General features: G+C 43.1%; 1 protein-coding gene across 7 annotated transcripts in view; it reads right to left on the bottom strand.

Annotated features, from left to right (window-relative positions):
• The window catches only part of PITPNM2 (phosphatidylinositol transfer protein membrane associated 2), a 123,663-nt gene that overhangs the window by 71,161 nt on the left and 40,369 nt on the right, over positions 1–12,133 (bottom strand). The gene's annotated exons all lie outside the window — the stretch shown is intronic.

Below are 12,133 nucleotides of genomic sequence, written 5' to 3'. Positions count from 1 at the left end.
CGCTCGCTGCTCTTGCAGCAGGGTAATGAAAGTGCACAGCTAATCAATAACCACTTTCAGTTCATTATTCAGCACATTTTGGGCTGCTGTTTTTTCTTCCTTTCTACCATTCCACATCCCACATACGGAGTGATGGTGCATTTTTAAACCATCACATCTTACTGCTTTTGCAAATCATCCTTAATGCTAACCACAACATGGAAAACCCAGCCTCTGAATACCACCCACACCATCTAGAGGGTTCCAGGGTGTTTCCAGCTGAGCACTTTTGCCAGCTGAGACAGAGGAGGCTGAAGTGCCAGACCAGTTCTGTTTCTTCTTTACAAATTGCTGGGTCATTTCTGTCCCTTATTCCTCTTTGAGGAGTCTAAAGAAGCTTTGTTGGGCACTTGGACAGTCCTTGGGTCAGGCAGCTCCAGGCTCCTCTCTGGGGAGCTGCTGATGGCACCAGAGCCTTGGCTTTGCCCTGGGGCCACAGCTGCACCTCCACAACACCCAGGAGCTCTGCACCTGCTTCCAAACCAGGATGCAATGGCCAAGGTGAGACCTCAGGGACACTGCCAGGTGTTATCCACATCCCAAATTCTCACCTCCTCTAGGAAATCCCAACATACTCCTTCCCCAGGCTGCCCACTCCATAATAAATACGACCCAAAGGACACACTATGTTCATTTAAAATATAGCTGAAACTGGAAACGGAATCCAGAACTTAAAAAAATAATAATAAACGATGAATTCACCCAAGCCAAGGACAGGAGTGGTACCTAAGGAGACAAATTGGCAAGAAACAAGGAAACAACATTCTCTGAGTCACCCACCCAGAGCAGAGCCACAGGAGCAGGAGTGCCTGGCTGGGGCCCAGCTCCTTGCAGCAGCTCCTGGTGCTTGAGGGATACATTAACGCTCTACCCTGGCCTCAGGGACAACCACCATTATCCCTCATTTGCAGGGAAATTGAGACACAAGGAAAAAAATTATCCGGTCCAATATCCAAGAGAGAATCAGTGACAGAGCAGATTCAAGACTGGAGGAGGAGAGAGTGGGGTAGCTCAAGCAAATACAATTTTCCTGATAATTGGCACAATTCTGCAAGAAAAAAATGTGAAGGATTTTTTTCTTCTTACTAAATGCCTTTCAAGATATCAGTAATTCCTGCAGAAAAAAAACGATTCTTGAAAATATCAAATTTCCCTGAGAGCCCAGAGGTTCTCAGCACACATCTCACCTCATCTCCTGTCACTCCCATACAAAACCTTTTCCTGCTGGAAAGCACATGGCAGCTTCAAGAACTTTTCTGTTTTGTTGAAATCTTGGTAGATGCAGGCTTGGTCGGTGCAGTAACTGGCAGCCTGGGCACACTCAGACCAGCATGGCCACAACCAAACATTCACCCTCCCTCCCTCTTCTAGAAGGGCTGCAGACCTCCTGTTTCTACAAATTACATGGAAAGAAACCACTCAAGATCAAAAGATACTCAAACCCTCACAACAGTATCCCCAAAACCCCATGCAAATAATCCTTGCTGGGGAAAATATTCTCAGACGTAATTAAGTGGCGTTCTGAACCCAATGTTTGCATTAATATCTTGGGCATCACAAACCAAACCCACTTTTCAGCTGTCAAATCCACAAGACAAAAACTTTGAAGCAAATCCTTTGGCCTTTAATTCTGAGCCATTTTGCTGAACCCCTCCCACAGCTCTTCCCACTGCCACTGGTTTCAGAAAGCCGAGATCTGGCTTCACTCAGAATTCTCTCTAGGAAACGATTCTCTTTTCTACAGAAAATTTCTGAATGTATCAAAGCATTTAACAGCCATAGAGCACATATTGTGGTTTCAGCCTGACAAAGCAAGCAGAGAGCCTTCCCAAGGGTGGAATTCTGCCGTTCCTTGAGGACTCATGTGTGGTTTTATTCCTCAAATTAAATGAGATTTCAACTGCCTCCTCCAGCTACAAATTCAGCTTCACAAGTCCATCAGGGTGTCCTGCAACACGGTGTCATACTGCACACGTGGGTCAAAAGAAAGCAACTTAATGTAAATTAAAACAAAAATTTCTGTTTCCTGATCTCAAGACCCATTCAAATAAGCTTTTCCCCAACAAATATCCAAATTGTCCTTTTTTGAAGTGTCCCTTACAGGAGAGTGTTGCAAAAGCAAGCTGGCTAAGGGCTCAGGCACAAGATTTTCCTTTTCATGAGATGCACCATTGGATGGAAACCTTGTTCCAGCCTGAGCAGCTGAGGAAGCAAGGCAGAAAGAGTCCAACCCCCCGGTTTCAGGGATGGCTCTGAGTGAGTAGGAGCAGCTCCCTGTCCTGGCTTTCCAGCTCCTGCCATGGCCTGGCCAGTTGTTTCACACCTTGGGAATGTCTCCATCCTGGCAGAGCCAGCTCTGGGATTGCAGGAGCGCTGCACAGCCCCACATGCCCTTCGCTAAAGGGCATTACAGCTGTATTTATATCTTACATAAATCTGCTTTGTAAACAGTGACCTGATTCAGGAGCTGGGCTTTCTTAGACAGCCATGGCCAGAGCACATGTGAGGGACACCCTCTCAAAAAACCCAGAATTAACAGGTGGAAAGTCAAAACCACCCAAAGCTGGAGGGTTTGGCATATCCGTGAAGTATAACAGAGGAGTCAAAGGACTCCAACATTCCAGCTTGATCACAACATGACATGAAGAAAATGACAATTAGTCTTTGCAAAAAAAAGCTGCCTAGAAGTAATGCAATATCTGAGGGACATTAAAGTTTGGACAGTTTAGTCCAAAATTCACTGCAAATGCTGGCTCACAGTCAAAACAGTCAGGAGCTGAACTGAAAATAATACCAAAGTTCTCACTCCAGGCACCAGACCCTTTTTTCCCATCTCGTTTCTATTCTGTTTGCTGCCAATTCAAAGAACTGTGACCAAAAAAATCAGCCCATTAGTCTCATTCTTAGAAGTGTTAAACTCTTATTTATGAAGTTAGTGTTATCCAATGAGCCCATAAATTACAGTTAAAGTACATAAGGAAGTAGTCATGACATAACCCCAATTTAATCTGAACCAGGCCACCACAGTCAAAGAAGTGTTTTTCAAAATCTTAATTAATTTTTAAAAGAATGGATTAAAGGAGGTTCTCAATTAAAAGAATACTTTAAGGAGGCAAGCTAGAGAGGATTGTCCACTTTATTAATACAGCAATTTAACAGCTATTCAACATGTAATAACTTCTCATTAAAAGTCAACCCTCCCCCTTCTCCAGCAGATTAGCCACCCATTTGTCAGACACAATACAGCTTCATTAGCCTAAAAGTTCCATTTCTGCTCTTCCACAGATTTGCTTTTATTTTGCTTCTGTCAGTAAGCAAAAATCCTGAATGACAGCAAAGTCCAGAAATCAATAACACAAACAGGGCCTTGGTCTTTCAGAAGTTCCAGAGAGCGTTTGGAAGGAACAAACAAAAACATTCCAGTCTATGATTTATCTGCAGAGACCATTCAAGCTACTCTTAAGACAATTAACAGTCACATGCCCAGGTCACAATACAAAGGGACACCTTTCCTGCAGCTCCTGCAATTTTCAGGAATGAACCCAGACATCAGCAGAACAGGAAGTTCAGGATATATACAGCATTAGTTTCCAAGAGAATATTTATCATGCCACGTGAGACCAGCATTTTTAGCCAGCTTGGGAGAAAATAGACAAGCTGCAAAGCTGCCCTAAAAATACCAGTCATGATAATTACAAAGAAGAAAAGCAAAGCATAAGCAATGGCAGCACTAACAATCCATACTTTTTAGTGACAAGCTGCTAAGAATTTTTTTAATTAAACAGACCACCGCCAGAAGATTATCTCAGCTGCTCAGGTGTGCAATTCATGTTTTTAGTTTACAAAAAAAAAAAAAGAAAAGGCATCAATAATTATGTAAATCCAGGACCTTATTCTCTTTGTTCTTCCACTAAAACACAAGCTTTTGCCAAGAACCAGCTGCCTTCCTTCCTCAGGACATAATATTCAGCTTCAGCATTTTTAATAAAATTGATAAAGAGCAAAACAGTCCAAGAGGTAGTAACAGATTAACAACTTATCCTAGGCTAGAGGTGGAGAGAAAAGAGCCTGGCTGACAGGATGAGATGCCTCCTTGGCCACATGTTGGTGACAGTGGCTCTTCCCAAGGCATAAACCAGCTCCAGCTCCTGCAATGAGTAACTGCAGGGCTTGCAGGAGTCAACAGTTGTAACCGAAGATTTATTTTTGTCACTAAAATCAGCGAGGGTGACTCGCAATAGACCCAGGGAGCCTTGCTGATGAGTTTCATTTTATACAGTCACTTTTCACCCTTGATTCTCAAAAATACCGAGTGACAATAATGACAGTAGAGTATAATAGTCCTAATTAGCTAGTGGGAGAGAAAACTTCCAAGTTCCAAACTAACCAGAATTGCTGCTTCTAAAAATGCAATGCAGTTGATCCCTGTTGATCTCTGAAATTAGAAGAGAAAGAAGAAAGGCCATTCTCTTTTGCACATTCAGCAACAACATCCTGACAGCTCCATCAGGAGAAAGAACACGAGCAAGAGCTGTTCAGAGACCTGGCTTCAGGATGATTTACTGCTAAATACATTAGAAGCATCTTCCACTGACAAAATAAATAGGCCTGACTGTATCAAAAACCAAGCAAATCATTGCCTTCTCAGGCACAGGTTAATGCTTTTTTTCCCCAGCAATGATAAAGAGGACAAAAGGACAATGGCAAGCTTTGAAAATGACTTGCCAACTAAGTGATGGCTCAATAATTACATTTCGGAAAATTTTCCTTGCATTTCACACGACTGAAGCCACTCTCAAAGCAACTGAAAGCACCAGCAACAAAGAGAAGCCAATGTGAAGCTTGCTCTGTTGACTTGACCAAAGCAAAGGACTGTGCTGGAAAGTGGGCCTGGTAAAGTCAAATTTAGGACAACCACTACTGCTCTTTAAAGCACCAAAGCTGGTTGGGATCTTTACTTAGGACTAAAGTCCAGTAGCTTTCCTCTGAATAGGCGATCACATGGAAGCTATTTTCTTTTTGGAGGTTATTTTGAGCTGAAAATATTTTCCAGTTTCATGCTGACAGACAGATTATAACTACACTGTTTTACAGAATAATGGACACGTTTTTGAAGGCTGTCACAGGGGAAAGTAGAGAAAGCCGCATTTTTCTCTTTACTGTATTTATTCCTACAAGAGTTTACTCTTTCAAAATAAGATCATGTGCTCTTTTAGAACAAAAGGACCCAACTGAGCAGAGCACAGCTATCTGTCCCATTTGTCATCCCAGGCAAGATGAGATAATCAGATTAGCCAAACAGTTACAAATTGCACACATCTGAAGGAGAAGGAAATAATTTTCTCATATTCTTCTCCCCGGCAGTCACCTCAAAGATTTCCAAGACAGCAGTGTCAGCCTCCCTAACCTTTCCCAGCGTTGAGCTCCTCCAGGATTCAGGGACAAATTCTTCTGGAAGCCCCAGATCAACTTGTCACATTTATTGGAGAAAATGGTTTGCTAAGATGATGTGGTAAAAGCCTGCATTAATACCTCCAGTTCTATCCACACCTCCAGCAATGTTCCCTACCAGCGCTCCTGTGACTGGCTACAAACCCTCCTGGGAGAGGCTCCTCCACTCTGCCCACCCAAACCAACATGCACTGGGTGCAGCACAAAGGATGACCCCAGGACAAGGACAAAGGGGATGATCTACTGTGTTCCTGTTGCATCTTTCACCCTGAGTGGCCCAACACCTCTTCCTGCAGAAATGCTGCCAGACCAAAGGCAAGGGGAGCACTCAGGCAGAAAGCTATGGAGCATAAAGAGGTTTTAAAGACAGAGAAAATAGCAAAGTGTGGTATTTGCACCACAGGCAACTGTCTCCAAAATCCCACTTGAACCCCTTGTTTAGGGTTTGGGATGCTCTAGGACCAAAGCTTGTTATCACGTTCTAAAAAGGGAAGGGGATTAGTTAACTAAATTTCTTTATACCTTTTCAATTCAGTTCTTACATCCAAAGATACAGAATCTGCACTGAACAGTCTTTGGAAGAAGCTCCCTGAGCCAGTGCAACAAATGAGCACGAAGTTACCAGCAGGTACAAGCCTCTTCCAGCTCTTCACTTGCAGGTGATTGACAGCATTTCCAGATCAAAAGCCTTGTACAGCACAGAACCATCCACCAGGCAACACCAGACCTTTTTCAGTGAACAGTAAATTGCTCATTTGCTGGAACACAAGGAGCCTCATTTTCCTCCCTAAGACACCACTAATCCTGTATGCAGGGCTAAAATATCTCTGCTGCCCAGCCTGGTGTTGTCAGTGCTGAGAAATACTGGAAACCAGAGTGCTTTGATTCACGCTAAGGACAACTGAAAGAAATGTCAGCAGTTTTTATTTTTAAATGCATGGAGCACTGTGCCCAGGGCTAGGAACACTCCCAGTTCCCTCAGATGTTTTAGCACATACCAGTTCCTCTGAAAAAGGTGGTAGAGACAAACTTTTCACTCACTAGTGCCCTTTTTGGGGTTAGCAACAGAAATCCCTCTCCTCCTTCATTCCCCAAACCAACTTTCCACCTCTAGGATGGCTCCAGCTTGCATCACATCCCAGGGGACTGGGGATGGTAAAGATCCTCAAGCTTGTGTGGAAACAATGGTTTTTGCAGCTTTCTGACTTAATTGTTTCACTTCCAGAGGATGGAGAAATAATTTCTGACTTCCATCCCTGTAACTGGCATCCCCAGTTAGGGTCAAACATCCTCTGTCCTGCAGCACAAAAGGAGCACCAAAAAAATCCCCAAAAGTTAAGCAATACAGAGACAGACTGTGCTGCAGCTGGGAGGGTTACACACACCACCCAAACTCGTGACATTCCCATAGAAACCACGGTGGGAAAAGAGAAAAGCCTCAAAAAACTGACAAGATAAAACACACTTGGTGAAATCTGTAATTCTGGTGAAAAAAATCTGCATATGCAAGTTCCTCCCCAGCTTTCCAGAAGCTCAGGCACGAAGGGCTAACACAGGTAACACCCAACTAATGCCAATAAAGCTTTTTTTCAGAGCCCTCAGGCTGCCTGATGGGAATAACCACAAATTCCCAGTAGTGGCATTTCAGAGGACAAAGCTGTTGGGTATTAGAAGCAACTTTTTCCCTTTTACTTATGGGACAGTTCTTGTTGATAAGTGTCACTACAAATAAAGGAACTTCCTTAACTTTCCGTTAGAGTATGTAAAGACTTTCAGAATGTACATTTTCCTCATTAGCAGGACCAGTCAAGCAAATAAACATTGGGATGTGCAAGAGAAGCAATTGATTCTTTCAGTCAAATACACATCCCTGTAGGGAAAAAAAATCCGAGAAAAAAACCCCATAGTACTACCAAAAGCACACAAGTTCATCTAATGATCTAACTGGCCACGTTCAGAAAAAAAAAAAAAGTTAAAAAGTTACATGTTCTATCACACACTTCCCTACTCCAAACAGTTGTTTGTGTGTGACATTAAAAAGGGAAAGAGAAAAAGAAGAAAAGGGAAGAAAAAGACAGGAATGCTTAGCAATGGCTTTTAAATTGCTCAGGATGCTCTGCTCATGTTCTGGAAAACCAGTCATATTCCAGTGCTTGGCAGAAGCAAGGCAGCTCCACCAGGAGAGGCACAAACATGCATGTTTATTACAAACTGAATCATTCCCTGAGACGCCTGATGCATTCCCAAACCCCTTCCAGACAGAGGAATAACTTCCACAGCATGCCTGTGCTGAGCTCAATCAACTGCACAGCCCTGAGCTCTACTATGAAAGCCAGAAATAAAAGCCAATCCCAAATCCAGGAGGTTTGGAAGTGAATCTGGACACCAACTGCTGCTCATCCAAGTCTCCATCCCAGCAGGAATCTCCACGTGAATCTCCCTCTCCTGGGATGTTACAAACCCATTGCCCCTGTTTTTTCCCCTAAGCTTTACCACCAGCATCTTTCATGCAGAGCATATGATTTTCTGCTTAAGAAAAATAAAAACAGGATTGTTTTTCAGGTCTTGAGAAATACTTTAGTCTGACAGATGGTTTTTTTCTGGAATTAGTTTCTAAATATAAATTCTACTTACCATGCCATCAAAGGCAGGGCTAAAGACACTAACCACTCAATACATTAAACTGTTTATCTTGTTAGAGGTTTTACAGCTACTTAATAATAAGTTTTGGTAACCACTGACTGTATGTGTTTATTACTGTAAAACAGTCTTTAAAAAAAAATATAATCTGTAATAGATTAACCTTTTCCTTCAGCTGCATAAAAATGCTGTACTCCAATCAATATCATCTGTAGCAAGAAACTAAAAAAAGATCAGCAGAAGCCATAAAGCACAGTAAATTATGTTCAGGGAAGAGCTCTACTGCCATCATATTTTATAGAAATTCTATTTAAAATTCACACATTGAAAAAAAATTAGATATACAGAAAAAAAATCCATATCTGGACAGGAGATAAAGCAAGCAAGTTGTGTTGTCTGACAAGCAGGATAAGAAAAGCAGAAGGGTAGACTGAATCTGACCTTTCAGGGTCAGGCACATTTTCCATGTGCTGTAAAAATCTCTCCCCAGGGGGAGGAGGGGGCAACAAGAGAATCAATTAATAAAAAAATTTAGTGATTACAAGAAGTAACCAGTGAGAAATTATTATTTTACAAATCAGAGCAAATCTCCCATTACTTATCATACAAGAGGAAAGTTTGGCATCACAGTGCCAATATTTTGGCATGTGAAGTTTTTACACATCTCAGTCTGAAACCAGCCAGGCCTTTCCATCACACAAAATAACAAGCATTCCTCCCACTCTGAATCCAGAGGCACTGAAGGGCACCACAGCAGCTGAGTTCACAGAGCACCAGAAGAGCACAAGCATTTCTTTAGCCAATAACAACAAAATTCAAAACAAAGCTACAAATATAAACTCAACCTGCACTGTGAGCCCATTACTTAGGGAACAAGTTATTTGCTCTTTAGCTTTCCTGACCTTCCTGAGCAGAAAGTCATGAAGAGATGCTGACATAAGGAATTAAAGTTGCTGCTACCTTATTATCTGGACACAGGAGCTATAGGTTTATACCCCAGAGCCCCCACCCCATTAGCATCTCCAACCAGCAAGGTTTTCACACAGGTTGAAAATATGGATAAACTTAGCACAGCCTAAGGGAAAAAAAAAAAAAAAAGGTGTCACCCCTCCTGCTTTTCCTGCTTGCTTCTTTCACAAAAGCTTGGAACATCTGCAGGAACTGCCTCTCCAAGCATATCCCAGGGTTTACTTACTATTTATTCCCAGCAATTTTCAAACCACCAGCCCTTGCCAGAGCTGTCTGAGATGACCCTGTGGCTGCCCCATCTCCGGCTGCGTTCCCAAGCGTTCCCGAGTGTTCCCAGGCTGCCGGTCCTGTGAGAGGTGCCAGCCACCGGCCCTCCTCCTCCACAAATGATGATTATCTCACCTACAGCCAAGATTTCTTTCTTTGCTGGTCTAAGGCTACTTCCAATCAGAGTCGGGAAGATGAAAGGAAAGCAAATACAGAAGCATGGCTGGAAGTAGAAGTAATTAGGATGTTGGAAACCAAATCAAAACAGAAGATACAGCTTTTAAGAAGTCTCCCACTATTAATCTCAGGCTGAGAGAGGGATAAAAATGTTTCTATCCAATGATGTTCAAGAAAAAACTCAGTATTTGGCACAAGGAGAAAAGATAACTCTCAAACTGGAGAATTAAGCAGTACTTATATTTATTCCCATTTCCTTAGCTAAGCCAGGTACTATTACTTCCAATGCATGTTTCCATGCACAACTCCAAAATCAGGAATATCCCTAATCTAAATCTAAAAGAGGAAATTGAGACACTGTAGCCAAGTGATGCTCCCCATCATAAAGAGCAAATACAGCAATACTGTCATTTTCTTTGAAAAGCTGGTGGTTTAGGGTTGTTGTTTTTCCAGGGATTTTTGTTTAATGGTACACTTTTTTCTTTCTACCTTTCTGCCAGCTTCCCTAGAAGAAAACAAAACAAACGTCTATGACTAATCCTTCACTTTGCCAGCTGACAGAAACCACGGTATTACCACAGCACATTTAAAACAAAATTACAATTTTAAGGGGAAAATGTAGAAGCACATTCTGGTCTTTGCCTCCCCCCTCATCCCCGAGCTTTTCCCTGCACTGACATCCTTCATGAGCCAGGGCTGGAGCTGCTCCCTTTGCCTGGGGGAAGCCTCAACACTTCAGTGATGCCCTGATTGGACATAAAATCCACATCAGGACAGAGAGGGAACTGCTTCTGCCACCCAGAACTGGGGTGAGAAGTTGCCATGGAGGAAAGGGAACTGCTCGAGTGTCTTGAGGTACCGTGAGACGCTACAGCCAAGCCAGAGGAAATACAGAAGCAAATGGATTCAAGTGCTCCCACAAACCTGAAGCTTCCAGACAAGAAATTACCAGTAATTACTAATAATATAATTTTCATGCAGCACTCATCAGCAAGAACCAGTTCTGTCCTCACAACAAAGAGGAACAACAAAAGCCACAAACAGTTACTGAATTAGCTTATTAAGATCTCTGGGATTTTTTTGAACCTTCATAACCATCAAAATTGGTCTGAATGCACAAACATGATTACAATAAAAAGGCCCAGATGTCTTCTGGACACGGCAGCATCAGATCCAACATCATATTGCAGAGACCTCGCACTGAGGAATCTCTCCTAAGAGATGAAGGCTGGACTCCTCTGGAGTCACTGCCCATCCTGCTCCTTCACAGGAAGGACTGCAGCACGGGAGGAATTTCAGAAGCTGCTCCTCCAGTTTCCAACATGCTCCTCTTTAAAAGAGCACACACTTACCAAATACCAGGAGTGGCCAAGCAGACTGTCCAGGGCATAGCACAGTAAAACAAACAAGCAAACACAAACAAAACCACTTAGTATTAAAAAAAGAGAGTCCAAAGGCTGCAGCTGATTTTCCTCCTGTGCCTGTCGCTATTTCCCATCAAATCACAGCCCTGTAAGGCAGAAAGCCCGAGCTTGATCAGATGCTCTCCTGGTTAAGAGCCAGGCACAGGCAATGTGACCTGTGGACCAAAGCAGACCGTTTACATCAAAAATTTAACCTCTGGGATGCAAAGATCAGGAGGCCCCTCCTGATGGCAAAAAAGAACCAATCACTTCATCAGTGAGGTGGTCCTGAAGGGAAGAGAGGCATAGCAGGACAGAGGAAGCTTCACCCAGCTCTGCAGAGCCCTTGTCACTGCCTGCAGCCAGAGCCAGGGCACCAGGAGGGGACAGGAGCAGAGCAGGAGCAGAGCCAGAGCAGGACAGGGCTCATTCCAGAGACATTTTTAGCACAAGGAAGGGAAGAGTGCAGCAGCTGTCCTGTACTACTGCATCCACCCAGTTTCCAGAATTTCCAACTCTTTAATGATATGGTTCCTGGAAGAGCACTTCTAACTGGATTAGAGGACATCTCCTGAGCATGCCCTTGGCAGAACCATGGCCATGGTGTGGAAAGACTCCTGTGTGCACGATCCAGGCCCTTGGTAATTCAGTTAAGTCCCCTTTTTAGCAGAGGTGAGAGGCAGGTGTTTTAAAAGCAGCTTGCTCTTAAGTTTGTTTTATGTTTGAGGGGGTTTTAACAATTTTTTTTGTTCTCTCCTTACAATAGTAAAACAAATTGCTGTTTTTTCTCCAGTCCCAATATTGGTAGTGCTGCTGAGAAAGCTCGTGTAGCAGAGCAAAACTCAACTCAATTAAAGATGAAGCATGGAGTCGGTTTTCTTTTGAGCAGGAAGGACAGAGACTCTCAAGAAGCTTCACCCTACACTAACTAGGTTTGGCATTGCCCAGACACACTTGCTTAGGGAATTTTTATGCAGTGGAAGAAGAGTGCTTCCACAGCGACAAATACTTTATACAGCTGTCCAAACTAAAACACCCATTTGACAGGAGATTCAGCCCATCATTGGATTCATTCATGCTCTGAACCATGCCCTTAAAAGGAGAGTGTGTTACTCTTCTGCATTAAGCAAAGCTGTGTTAAAATGTTTGTTTCTGATGGAACAGGGAGACAGACACCAGGAGGAAGC

The sequence above is a fragment of the Oenanthe melanoleuca genome, chromosome 15 (genome assembly GCF_029582105.1).
Source record: "Oenanthe melanoleuca isolate GR-GAL-2019-014 chromosome 15, OMel1.0, whole genome shotgun sequence".
Taxonomy (NCBI): Eukaryota; Metazoa; Chordata; class Aves; order Passeriformes; family Muscicapidae; genus Oenanthe; species Oenanthe melanoleuca.
The sequence above is the reverse complement of the archived record's forward strand: the minus strand, read 5'-3'. Positions and strand labels throughout refer to the sequence as shown.